General features: G+C 47.7%; 1 protein-coding gene across 4 annotated transcripts in view; it reads right to left on the minus strand.

The window, feature by feature from the left end:
- Positions 1–2039: 2039 nt before the first annotated feature.
- Positions 2040–14129, minus strand: part of PAFAH2 (platelet activating factor acetylhydrolase 2) — a 41345-nt gene continuing 29255 nt past the window's right edge. Inside the window, exons 12-14 of one of the 4 annotated variants that reach the window (XR_008956723.1) lie at positions 14011–14117; positions 13081–13173; positions 7972–8078 (exon numbers count right to left, since the gene is read on the minus strand). The gene's annotated coding sequence lies outside the window, so the exon portion shown is untranslated. Of the gene's footprint in view, positions 2111–7971; positions 8079–8677; positions 13174–13361; positions 14118–14129 lie in introns of those variants that run through there. The other 3 variants (XR_008956720.1, XR_008956721.1, XR_008956722.1) reach the window with 3 other exon arrangements.

Raw genomic sequence — 14129 nt, forward strand, 5'->3', positions numbered from 1 at the left:
CTCGCCAGGAACCAAATCGGCTGGCACCTTCGTTCTGGACTTCCCAGCCTCCAACAGTGTGAGGAATAAATGTCTGTTGTTTAAGCCCCTCAGTCTGATACTTTGTTACGGCCGCCCAAGCTGACTAGGACAGCATCTCTTACTCAAAGAATGGGGGTGGCGAGTATTGTGAATACAAGAGGGGAAAAAGGGAAGAGAAACCAAATCAAAGCCAAAAATTTTGACTCAAGGCTGAGACCTTACCATGAGGAAGGATGGTTCCCTGGGAAACAACTGCTCTGTCTGCCCCAGGACTCCAGGGCTCCGGGGACTGTGGCCTATGGCTTTCCCAGGCACTGTAGCAGTGCGAGGAAGTCCACAGGCTCTGCAGCTCTGGCTGTGAACAGGGTGGAACAAGGCGGTGAGGGCATCCTCTGGGCCTCAGCCTTTATTTATGAAAGACAAGGAGGCTGCAGAGACACGAAGAGCAGGGGCAGGAGGTGGAAGCAGCCAGTTAGCTCACCCTTGCCTGTTCCACACTCACCTTCCTGCTCTGAACCCAGAAGGAAGAGGAAGGGGGTGTGGGGAGCGGGACACAGGATGGGTGGAGCATCTGCTCAGGCAGTAACCCGTGGGAGACAAATGAGGGCAGAGCCCGGCTGGAATCTGCCCTGTCTGGGTCTGGGCTCTCTCTGCAAGGAGACTGTGCACCATCTGATAAGAGTGTCGGCCTGGGAGTCAGCTATCTGAGTCTCATTCCAACTGGGCCTCAAAGCTGGGCAGTTTGGCAAAGCCAATTCGATATGGGGGACATTTTGATAGAACTGAGTCAAAATAGAAAATTACTATTAAAAAAATCACCAAGTAACTTCTGAAAGACCTATCCAACCCTTAATTTCTCTCAGACCCTCCCCTCTCCCCTGACCCTCATTCCATCCCTGACCTTGACTCCATTCCTGATTTCTACCATGTCTCTGACCCCCTCTCCACTGCAGACCATTCCTGACTTTCAGAAGTGAGAGCTGGCATTGGGTGGGGCTCGGAGGGGAAGTGAGGACGTCTGCTTTGCATGTACCACTTGACAGTAAAAAAAAAAAAAAAAAAAAAGTTATAAATTTAATGATTTGGTTTTTAGGGTAGATGTTCTCATATGAATAGTGCTGTGCCAATGCATTCCAGGGTTGAATCGCTGCTTTCAAACCTGCTAAAGGCATTGGAAGTGATTTCTAAGCAAAGTGAGAGATCTCAGGGAGGGTTCTCAGGTGAAAAAGCCAGAGGTCCCAGAAGGGAAAGACAGCTCCATCCGGGAATGAGAAACCCTAGAATCCTTATGAGGATATGGGTGGTCTGCCTGCCTGGAATTCTGCCCTTTGTGGGGCTGCCTGCCCTTCTGCCATCCCACATCGTTCTGGTAAACAGTCACAGCGTCATGCCTGCCCCAGGCGAAAGAAATGGGGCATGGTTCAACCCTGGCCAATTTTAGTACCTATCTCCTATCCACAGCAACTGGTCTAAGAGGAAGGTACAGAACCCAAGCAGAGTGAGCCTCCTTCCACGGGGTCTAATAATATGGTGCCTGGGAGAGAACACTCTAGGATCTGCCTCTGGGATTGTGGACTATAAAGATGACGGGAGTCTGGGGCTGCTGGCAGCCATCTTGCCACCATGCAGATAGTTAGCAAACCTACTTCAAACTTCCTAAGCCAATAAATTGTTTTTGCTTAAGCTGAATCATGCCTGTTTTCTGTCCATTGCAACTCACGGACCAGTACCACATTGTTCCACTCCTTATTTTAGAACTTCGGGGATCCCGAGATTGCCTAAAGGGAGGCTTGCTTATTGACAGGCCCTGCCCACTCCTCAGAGCCCATAGTCAGACCTCCCACACAGGAAAGAGGTCCTCTGTGAAGAAAACCTCCCATGCTTCAGAAGAACCTACACCAGCTAGCTATCTATACTAATCGACCAAGTCCTTCATTCATAAATGTCTTTCAATCAAAAAGAGATACATACCTAGGCATGTATTGGTGAAGTTCTGACCTTTGAAGATAAAAGTTGGCGTCCAGCGTTCCCAGAGATAAAGGATCAAGACTTAGATTGGCATCAGATCTCTTACCAACGGTACCAAATGCTATAAGACAAAGGAGTAAGGTCTTCAAAGGTCTGAGGGAAAAAATGAATTTGTACCTAGAATTCTCTCTGCAGCCAAATTAACATACACATCTGAGGTCCTACAAGGACTCCAATTTCCGTGTCACACCACCTTTCGAAGCAGTGTGCGTACTCAAGCAAAAGGAAAAAGGAAGCCCAGAAAGAAATGGACCTGAATGGGATACAGGAAACAGAGGACTAACCCAAGAGACCTATGAAGGTGATGTTTTATAAACTACACGAGTAAGAGTTTCCAAAATTTTTTTTAAAGATTTTATTTATTTATTTGACAGAGAGAGAGAGAGCCAGCGAGAGAGGGAACACAAGCAGGGGGAGTGGGAGAGGAAGAAGCAGGCTCCTAGTGGAGGAGCCTGATGTGGGGCTCGATCCCAGAACGCTGGGATCACACCCTGAGCCGAAGGCAGACGCTTAACGACTACGCATCCCAGGCGCCCCAAGAGTTTCAAATTATTGAATCCAGGTGGTGGGTTTACAGGTGTTTTTTGTACTACGATTTCGACTTTTCTCTGTGTTTGAAATTTTTCATGATACAAAGTTGGAAAAAAAAATAGAAGCACAAGAATCAGGAAGAAAAAAACCTAACAGCACTTATCTTTTGTGTCAATAAGAAAAAGGGGCAGTTAAGTGCTAGGATAAATTAAAACATAGGTTATTTAATGCTTTGTTAACAACATAGGGGGCTCCTAATTTACTCCATTCTACCATCTAGATATTTAAACCTGTGCTCCTCAAGAAACATGGGATTTTTAGGTTATGTAATGTGAATGCACCTAATACCACAGAACTGTACCCTTAAGAGGGATTAAAAGGGTAAATTTCATGTTAGGTATATTTTATCACAATGAACTTTTTAAAAAGAAATGTGATTTTTAAAAATTCAGTATTTTCATTTTTTTTTTAAAGATTTTTATTTACTTATTTGACACAGAGAGAGACAGCCAGCGAGAGAGGGAACACAAGCAGGGGGAGTGGGAGAGGAAGAAGCAGGCTCCCAGAGGAGGAGCCTGATGTGGGGCTCGATCCCAGAACGCTGGGATCACGCCCTGAGCCGAAGGCAGACGCTTAACGACGGCGCCACCCAGGCGCCCCTCATTATTTTTTTAAAACCCTAGTTGGAGATTTGGGGAAACAATAACTTTTGCGATGAAGAAACATTTGTGTGCTGCAAGAAACAATTCTGTGGTTTTTTGTACACGTGAGCGAGGATTTCTTCGGGTTTGCCTAGGAGTAGACGTGCTGCTCGTAGGGTATGTGCATCTTCGACTCTGGAAGATATTTCCAAAGTGGTTGCACCAACTGACTGGCGTGCCACCAGAAGGGAATGAATATTCCCAGTGAGTATTCTCCCCAATTCCACTTTTTTGCTGGCATTTGTGTTTTCAGACTTCCGCATTTGGGGTGTGAAATCTGCGTTTTATTTTTATAGGGCAGGGGTGAGCCAGATGAGATCTGTCAGCCTGGTGGAACAGTCGGGACAGTGCCCAACATCTGGTCCAGCAGGGACACAGCAGGTATGATGTTGGTTGAACTGAATTGGCCAGGGACACTTGTCCTTTACGGAATCCTTTGTGTGACGGGGGAGCCAGTGTGCATGAGGACCTGGGCAGAAGAAGCTAACAGCCCTGAGGAGTAGATCCCAGGTGTTGGCAGCAGACAGGGCTGAGAAGGTGCTGGAGCAGCTGGTGTGAGGCTTGCAGGGTGGGTTTTTCAGAGAAGGAGAGTCCATGGCAATGCTGGAACAGAGGGGAGGAACAGAATCTGATGAAGAGAAGAGGGGAGGAGGACAGAAGAGACTACAGCCTGTTTCAAAGCTCAAAAGCAGGAGAAAATTCTTCATCATTGAAGGAAGAAGATGGGTGTGCTTAGCAGAAAAGAATTAAAGTAGAGAAGAATCAGAAATACGGACATTGAGGGGCGCCTGGGTGGCTCAGCCGTTGAGCGTCTGCCTTCAGCTCAGGTCATGATCCCAGAGTCCTGGGATCGGGCCCTGCATCCGGCTCCCTGCTCCGCGGGAAGCCTGCTTCTCCCTCTCACATTCCCCTTGCTTGTGTTCCCTCTCTCGCTGTCTCTCTGTCAAATAAATAAATAAAATATTAAAAAAAAAAAAGAAATACGGACATTGAGGCAAAATTATTAAATTGGTGCATGCCTCAGTATCCCCAATTGTAAAAGCAGGATACCGATGGCACCTATTTCATAAGTGTTGTGAACATTACATGAAATAATATCTCTAAGGCGCTTGGCATAACACCTGGAACAAGTAAGTGCAGTAAGTATTAGCTCTTGTTAAATAAGTCGTCCAAAATCACACAGCTCAACTCGTGAGTGGGTGTCTAGGATTTGAACAGTTCTCTGATTTCAAAGCCCAGACTCTTAAGCCCTGTGCTCTACCGACTACCTACCATTTATGGAGCACAGTGCTCCATACTCTACATTAGTTATCTCACTTACTCCTTATCACATCCCTGAGCTGGGTATCACCATTTTACAGAAGGGGAAATTGGGCATTGCTTAACTCTCTTGCCCAAGTTCACACAGTTGGGACTCACTCATACCCAGGCCTGCCTGGCTCCAGGGCCGTCTCCCCATCACCACACTGGGAGTCTCCTGGCCCGGGTCCCAGGCCCAGATCTGCTACTGATCAACCCGCATCACTGAGTCTATTTCCTCTTTTGTAAATAACAAGGACTAGTTAGAGAATGATCTCTCTGGTCCCTTTAAGCTTTACTGTTCTGGGAAGGTGGATTCGATGAAATCAGACAGTGTTCCAGGTAGGAGAGAGGGATATGTGTCAGACGGTTCTCCATCCCCATCTGATTGCACAACATCAACCCACAGAGATCCAGAGGCGCCAAGAGAGGAGTCCAGGTCTCTAAAGTGTTAGTCATCGTCTGCTCCCACCTCCCAGGGGACCAGCAGGGCTGCCGCTCCAATTATAGTGGATTGATGAGGGGCCTCTAGGATGATGAAAGGGTGGGAGAGGGCATGTCAGAGGGCACACTGGGAGATCCGAATCACTCAGCGTGGAGAAGAGAAGGTGAGAAGGGCCAGTCTTCAAGTCTCTGGTGAGTACGGGGTCTGGGTGTCAGGGGAGAAAGAACACAAGGATAAGCCTCAGTGTATCTGGGACCTGGCCCTACTCCTGGCTCTGACACTAACAAGCAGTGAGACCTTCGTTTGACAAGTTACCTCATCTCTCCGATCTTCAATTTCCATGTCTAAAATATTAGGGAAAGAACTTTACAGAGAAATGCCACCGATTTAGACAAAGAAATGTAAAATATTACAGCTAAAAACAACTAAAAATGGCTCAAAACCCTGGCAATGGGGAGAACTGCTAAGCAGACCCAAACGAGAGGATGGTGGTTGATGTGACGGGATATTAAAATGTCATTTGGAATGCTGAACGGTAACAAACATTTATTGCGTGCTATGTGCCAGGCACTGAGGAGAGGTCTTAACGTGCGTGACCTCATCTAATATCCTCAAGTGGCTTCTGAGGTAGATAGGATCGCATTTCCCAGATGAGTTAGTTGAAGGCCTGAGAGGTTCAGTCACCCCACACGTTAGTAAGTGATGACATCAGGACTCCAGTTCAGAGGTCCATCTGACTCAGAAGGCCCTGGCCCTAATTTACACTCTCCTGTTGGATGGGAGGACCATGCGGAAACAGACAAATGGATATATGAAAGTGTGAAGCGGGGAAAAAAAATACTTTCCAGAGTGATTATGGTAATGTAAGAATGTTGGCATCCACACTAGGTTTGGAAATTTATAAATAGGCAATTTAGGATGATAAGAAGTTACTCGGGGCTGCTGAAGTTTAGATAACTTCTGCTCCATTTTTTTTTGGTAGTAAAGATGATGAAACATAGAATACCTGAGTGAGGGGTGAGTACAGAGGATGGGGCCTTTCTGGTTTTTCAAGGTGAGCAGAAAGGGAAAGTACAGCTGCACTTTTTCATCTCTGAGAAGAGACTGGAAGCCTGGTCGTATGACTCTCCTGCTTCCCGCTTTTTGGTTACTTCGTGTGGCCTACAGCACTGGTTTTCAACCTTGCCTGCATATTACAATCACCTAAGAAACTTTATTTTTTAAAGTAGGCTCCATGCCCAATGTGGGGCTTGAACTCATGACCCCAAGATCAAGAGCTGCATGCTCCACCAACTGAGCCAGCCAGGCGCCCCCACCTGAGAAACTTTCAAAACTACTAATATCTGGGTCTACTCCCAGAGGTTCTTATTTGATACGGGTGTAGCTTTGGCATTGGAAGTTTTAAAATCTTCTCACGTGATTCCAATATGTGGAAACATCTCAAAACCACTGGCCAAATGATAAAGACCTAACTCCTTCACTTGACCTAGAAGGCCTTGATTTCTTCAAGCTCCCCTTTCCCCCATTTTTCGCCTATTTTCTCCAAATCAGTTACAATGTCCTGAATATGCTATGCCTTGCTATTTGTATTTGTGTCTTTACATCTTATTTCTTGTGCTTGGAAGGCCTTCTCCCTTGGCCATCTGGAAAACTCCATGCATCTTCAATTCTGTGGTAGCCGGCCTCCACAATGACGCCCAATAATCTCCACATCCTGGCGTTCACCCCCTTGTAAGGTCCCCTCCCCCACTGTCTAGGCTTGGCCTGAGTAATAATATGGAAGTGTGGATACGCCGGACTATGACTTTCAAGGATGGGTCCTAACACACCCTGCAGCTTCCATCTCACTCCCTCTTGGATCACTTGCTTTGGGAGAAGCCAGCTCCATGCCTTGAGCAGCAGCCCCATGGAGAGCTCCACGACCTAAGGCCTCCTGCCAGCAACCATGTGAGTGAGCCAGCTTGGAAATGGATCCTCCAGCCTTAGTCAAGCCTTCAAATGACAGTAATCCCAGCTGACATCCTGACTGCAACCTGAAGAGAGATCTTAAGCCAGAACCACGCAGCTAAGCCACTCCAGAATGCCTGAGCCATAAAGTGTGAGAGAATGTTTGTTGTTCTAAGCTGCTAAATTTGGGGTTATTATGCTGTGATAACTAATACAGATACCAAGCTCAAGTATACACTACTGTCTGAGAGCTTTCCTCCTGGGCTGAAGTTGGTCACCCTGTACCCCTCCGGAGCCTTAGAGAGCCCCTATTATAGCACTCATGACACGGGGCCTAACCGTTGGCCGTTCTTGCCCCTTAGATTCAGTTCCACGAGGACAGGGCCAACCATTAGGGTAAATGAACACATGTGAGAACGGGCCATCTGAGTTGATTCTCACAGACCTTTTAGCCCAGGCTTCTTCCTTACACAAAAACTCCAGGGTATGACCACTGGAAACCACGGATGTTATGGTGAGTGGGTCCTGAGGATTTTCTTCATAATCCAACAAAACCCTAGCATCTATGGATGCATCTAGAGCACGAGACTGGAATCCAGATCTGGATTTGATTTTTTAAGTAGGCTCCACACCCAAGGTGCAGCCCAACACAGGGCTTGACCTCACGACCCTGAGATCAAGACCTGAGCTGAGAACAAGAATCAGACACTTAACTGACTGAGCCACCCAGAAGCCCTGATATGTGGATTTTAATTCTCTACCAAATTCTTGCTGAACTTCTCCGAGCTTTGGTTTCCTCATGCACCAAAGGGCTCTTCCAACTTTAAAATTTAATGATTCTCTATTTTCAGCTAGTACTCTTGTTCCATAAAGAAGAGAAAAATAGGCTAATAGTGTTAAACCATAACAGGGGTTCTCAAACTAGGCTGCATATCAGAAATACCCCTGGCGCTTATAACACACACACACACACACACACACACACAGCCCACACTATACCTTTTGAATCAGCTTCTCTGGGTCTCTGGAGACACGGCCAGGGCATCTGTATTTGGATATAGTTCCTAAGTGATTCAGATGGGCGTCTAGAGCTGAGAATCACTAATCTATAATATATAAGTCAGAGATTTAAAAAATTTTTTTCTGCCGGTTGGTTGGCTCCATGGTTTATAGAGTACAGTACTAATGGGCTTGTTCTCTGAACTCTTCACTTTCTGGGAGGTGGACAGATGATGGATGGACTGCCGGAACCAGCCCATTTCTACTGCTAGAAATGCCTTCAAGGTGCACTCTCAGGACTCAGTTGGGTCATCAACACAAATGACTCTTTGTATGACCCAACTGTCACGGGCATTTACTGGAGAGCAAATTATGGGTCATTTCCGCCTGTGTAGGGCAAAGAGCTGCCTTCTTTTTATGAGATAGGAACGAACAGAAATCAGGAGCACTGGCTTTGGAACCCCCCCCCGTTGAGGTTCAAATCCTGGCTCCAGGACGGAACCGCATGCTGGGTGACTGTGCCTGAGCTCGCACATCCTCTGAACCTCATTCTCCTGAGCTGTGGGAAGGGGATAACATGCACTACCTTGCGGGGATGTTGTTAGGATTAAATGCTACAATGTATGTGAAACACTCAGCACAGAATCTGGCACAAAGAGAGCTCATTATGTAGCAGCACCCTGGCAAAAACAAAATATGGCACTTTGGTTATTAATAGCAATATATATTTGTCCCGTGCCTTGCAAATTACAAAGTGCTCTTACATCCGACACTGAAACCCTCTCCCCCCACCCTCCAATCCTGAGGTGGGCACAGCAGACATTAGTGACCCCATTTTACAGAAAAAGAGAAAGGCTCAGAAGGGTTCACTGGCTCCAGATCAAATGGCAAAAAAGTGTGTCTGGCTTCAGACCTGGGTGTGATACCATGAAAATGAATAATTATACACGCGCACTTGGCAGGCTGAGCATGTAGGGACCATCTGGCTTCGCAGGCTGAGGAGGACTGGATTTCTGAGCAGCTTCTTTTTTTAGATGAAAGCAAGATGGGGAAAATAAGCTGGCGAACTTTCCCTCGTTTTCAGTATCGGTGTGATTTGTGCTCAGTTTTGCCTTCCTTCTAACTCTCAGGTGCTCCACGTCCATGTAGCTCGGTTCCCTCCAGCTGCCCTGGGCCACACCGTCACTGGCTCTGCCCTGGGCCCCACAGCTGGGGTCTGAGAAAACCGAAAGGAAGGGAAGCAGGGGCAGCTGGAGCCATCGAGGGCTGGGCGAACACCAGCTGTTCCCAAGTCTGGCTGGGGAACAAGAAGCCTGCTGATGAGGGGGACAAGCGAGGAGGGAACAGTGATCCCTGCTCCCCGTGTCAGTCAACAGGAGGATGATTTTCCCGTGCAACAGATGGGTCCTGCTCCTGGAATAATGTAATCCAGCCCAGTACTAAATATGGCACGAACGCGTTTCTCCTGGGGAGCAGGAGGCCAAGAGATCAAATGTTAGTTGAGTCTAATAAAGAAGGCTTTCAGAGAAGAGGGGAACTCGAAAGGGGCCTAAAGGATTAGCAGTACTTGGAAGTTCAGGAAGGAGGTTGGGAGGCCCCCCCCCACAAAGGGAATGTGTGTTGGTTTGGGGAATGGGTGGGCATATTAGGGGGACTGGGGAAAAAAGAGTATATGGTAAGAAGCAGAGGATAAGGAGGGGTAGGGCAAGACCAGACAGAGTGAGGGGATGAGATGCCATCTTACAAGGAAAAGGGAGTCCTGCAGATTCCTGACAATTTCAGGGCAGCGCCCCGGAACGGCAGCACTGAAGGGGCCTCAGGGATCAGCCAATTCAACAGCCACCACCCCATAGCCCAATTTACAGGTAGGGAAACCAAAGTCACAAGAGGAAAAGCAAGCACCTACACGAGGTCACCGAGCAAGAGAAACCATGACAAGAGCGACTGTGACTAAGAGACGAGACAAGAAGCCAGGGCTCCAGACCAGCAGTTCGGTCCTTCTCCCTTCAGACCACCTTGCCAGACTGGCGTTTCGATACAAAAGTAGCGTTTTAGGCAGCTTTGGCAGCAGGATGCAGCGGGAAAGAGATCAGTCCACAGGGGTGAGCTGCTGGGGAGACTGGCCTCCAAGGACCTGGAAACCAGCAGTGGGGAGGGGACAGAGGAGCTGGTGGGAAATCAGAGCTAGCGGCGAGGGGGAGAGCTGAGGTCATTCACAGGCCCTCACTGGGCCTGGGGAGTGTCTCCTGAGGAGGTCACGGGGCCCTGGAACCCCTTTATGCCCACCTCCAACGTCACAGACAACAATCACAGCACGTAGCCTCTATTACACACTCCCCACCCCCAGGTCCTCCTCCCTCTGACTGACGTCTGCACAGAGCTCTGATTTTCCCACTCAACATTTTAGGACCTGTGCGTAGAACCAGTGCGTAGAAATGTGTGTTTGGATGATCAGGAGTGAAACTGAAACCCAAACTGGAACCTACGAGTGTAGACCCTTCCTGGTGGGCAAGAGAGCCTGCCAGGCTAGAACTGCGGGGTGGGTTTTGAGTTTTGATGTGAGGAGCAGGAAATCAGAGTCAAGAGAACAGAAAAACTGTCTTTTCATCTAGCTCCACCCTCGCACAGTGAGCAGCTGGGTGGCAGGGGGCAGGCTTCTTGCGAGGGAAATACCCGGGAAGCCAGACAAGCTGCAGTAAGAACGTAGACTAGGACCTCCGGGGTCCACTCAGGGAAGGGCAAGTGATATCTGACTGTCCAGGCGTGTAAGGAGGACCAAAGAACACAGTGCTGTCATAGCTGATATTGATTAAGCCCTTAGTACAGACTGTGCGAAGCGCTTCACACGCATTACTTCATCTAATTATAACAATTCGAAGAGGTAAATACTACTAGAATTCTCGCAGATGAGAAAAACCAAAGTTCAGAGAATGAGCAGCATGGGCCAAAGGGCTAATAGTGGTGGAGGTGTCTGATTTTGAAGACCATCTTCTCAGTCCCTGAGCTGCTTTTCTCACGTTATCACACCAACCAAGCACCCAACCCACAGTCCTTGGTGAGGCACACCTTCCTCCCCAACCCATCTCTCAACGCTGAGGATATCACTGAGTCTAAATACAAGTCATATAGAAATTGCTGGAGTTTGACTTTTTTTTTTTTGGAGTGTGATTTTTTTCTTTTTTTTTTTTTAAGGATTTTATTCTTAAGTGAGCTCTACGCCCAATGTAGGGCTTGAACTTACAACCCCGAGATCAAGAGTCACATGCTCCACTGAATGAGCCAGCCAGGTGCCCCATAGAGTTTGGTATTTTGATTCAATTTCTCATGAAATTACATTACTCTTACCCCGACAGTAAAGAGACAGAGGAAGGTGCAAAACCGAGTATGCGTATCTGACAGTATATGGCTCAGTGATTAGGAGCTTGGATTCTGATGCTGAAATGCCAGCTTTGCCAAATTCTTGCTGTGACTGCTTGATCAAGTCACTTCTCTAAGGTTCTGTTTCCTCATAGGTAAAATGAGGCCAACAGCACCTGAGCTCAGGGGGTTCCTGTGAGAAGCAAGCGAGATGATGCACGTGAAGCCCTGAGCACATAATCCTTGACGCCCAGGAAGGGCCCAGGAAACACAGGCTACGATGATCACCATCGCGGTTCCTTCACCATGCGGCAATGGCCGGGGACGCTTGGCTTCTGCATGTGGTTGTGACAGGACAGAAAGTAAACTTCCTAACGAGGATGGGTCCTGAGTACAGAGTGCAGCCTCTCCTGTCTCTCTCTGTCACTCGGCAGGCCCAGGGGTAAGTGGTGCCCCAGATAAAAAGGGGAGCAGATGTAGGTCCCCACAAGGCCCAGACATGGAGTTAGCATCCCATCCATTGACTGACATTTTGAGAGCCTCGTAGTCCTCTTGAGGATGGGCAAGGAGGCAGCTATGTCAGGACATATACAAGAGAGGCACCTGGGGACTGTGTCAGGGGCACAGCAAGAACCCATTCGGCCTAACCTTCCCTCCTCATGCACCATCCCGCGCACAGACGCTTCACCATGTACCACTAGGAGGCTTCCAAGGGAACAGTCCGATCATGGGATGGGGAACAAGATGCAAAAAAACCCCCAAACATTTCCTTTGCTTTTGGGAAGGATTCACTAGAAGGTAATTTACCAGCAAATGCCAAATAATATGCACGATTACCTTACTTATCTAAAGGCCCACTTAGCTGGTGTCTTTCTATCCCCTGGAAGCTAACAAAAAATCAGGACAAAGGACCAAAGGCCTGGTGATACCCCTTCTGAGCAGTCAAAGGAAGGACTGTAAAGTCCAGCGCTAAAGGCAGTGCGTTTTAACTGCAGGAGAGTCTCTGAAGCCCTCTCCGACTACCTAGATCTATTTTAGACAGTTGTAAATAAGGTGGTTTATCAGAAGTCACAAACTTGAAATGAACAGGGAGGGCCGCCAGGGGCCGGCACATTGAAGGCAATGAGGAGTGATGGCTAGCAGCCCGACCACAACGGAGACAACACAAGCTCTGAAAAGCAATCAAAAGAGCTCAGAGGACAGTCACGGGGGCCACAGAGGGCCGGTGCAAACAGCTCTCCACATCTTTCCAGACCAGAGGGCACCGCCGCTCAGACCTCAGACCTGCTCGCAGATACGTCAGCTCTCTTGGGGGTGGTGTGCGATGTTAGAAACGAGCCAGATGACTTGGTCTGGCTAATGAAATGTGAATGGAAACAGTGAGGGGGTGGCACTTCTGGGCAGAAGCTTCAAGAGCTGGTGGTGCTCCAACCATGGCAACTGGCTACAAACGCTTTCAGACGGCAGCAGCTCCGCTGGCCTGGGTCCCCACGTGAGGATAAAAACGCCAGGCAGAGCTTCCCCAACCAACAGAGAACAAGAACATGGGCAAGACATACCCTTGTTCCTTTTGGGGGTTGCTTCTTAACTACCACACAATCTAGTTTATCTTAATAAAACCATCCTAAAAAGGTAGAGGTCAGCTCACATTAAGAAAATGTGTGCATTATCTTTTTGGTAGATTGCCATTCAAAATAGTCAATATTTTGTGGCTTTAAAGGATAATTTTCAATAACATAAAAATTCACCAACCTCAGTGCTGCCGGATAAATGAGTCATTACCAGAACATGAACTGAATAGAAGAGAGAGATCCAGTTTCTGAGAATCTTCTTTACAAAACATACCTGTGTAGACATTGGACATATTGGTTGGGTCTCGTGGGCTCATGCTGCCAGAGCTGGCCCCTCCGCATCTGCAGAGCCAGCCCCAGTCACAAGATGTGGCATCTACTGGTTCTGTGAGTGCGGAGGGGCTCTGGTCCCCATACGGGGGTTTGTGGGCTCTGTTAAGTACCCTTATGCACGCATTCATAGCACGAAGTCCATGATGTGTTGCTGAGTAAAACGGCAAGCCCCAAACTTCAAAATAGACAGTCTTTTAAATCATATATGGAATATTTTTAAAACTGACCTTACACTGGGCCAAAAAGCAAGTTTCAACAAATCTTGGAAGGATGAAGACCATATGGGTTATTTTCTTTGGCCACAAAGCAACAAAGTCAGAAAACAAAAGCTATAAGATAACTACAAAAATCTCACATATTTGGAAAGTAAGAAACATACTTTTAAATAACCCATGGGTCACACATCCTTACGCTTAATCCTCTTAATTCATGATGCAGACTCCCATTTTAGAAATTCAGGAACTGAGAATGGAAAGAGAATACAATTTGCTCAAATTTATGCAGTTAGTAGTAGTAGAGCCAGGACTCAAAACCAGGATACAGAATTCTAGAGCCCGGTGCTTCAATGAATGATATTCTCCTCACACTCCGTCTCACTGGAATTCATAAGATACTCCCAAGGTCCACAGCCTCAGTGGATCTGATGTTTCACGCCTTAGAAAGAATAGCTGTTGAGAAGGGAGACATGGGTCCCAGCTTGCTTTGGTGGCACTGACCTTGGATCTACTGTGTAGAGATGCATTTCCCTTTTGCTCCTGCCTCATCTGGGGTCCCCTACCTGGGCTGGGGCATGAAGTCTAGAGGAGTGGAGAGGAGAGTTTCAGGTTGATGTTCCCAGACAGCTTTGAGTTAGATCTCCAGGAAGATTTCCTTTCCTTTTAAAGGCTTTTCCACATG

This window comes from Ursus arctos, unplaced genomic scaffold, assembly GCF_023065955.2.
Source record: "Ursus arctos isolate Adak ecotype North America unplaced genomic scaffold, UrsArc2.0 scaffold_32, whole genome shotgun sequence".
In the NCBI taxonomy this organism is placed as follows: domain Eukaryota; kingdom Metazoa; phylum Chordata; class Mammalia; order Carnivora; family Ursidae; genus Ursus; species Ursus arctos.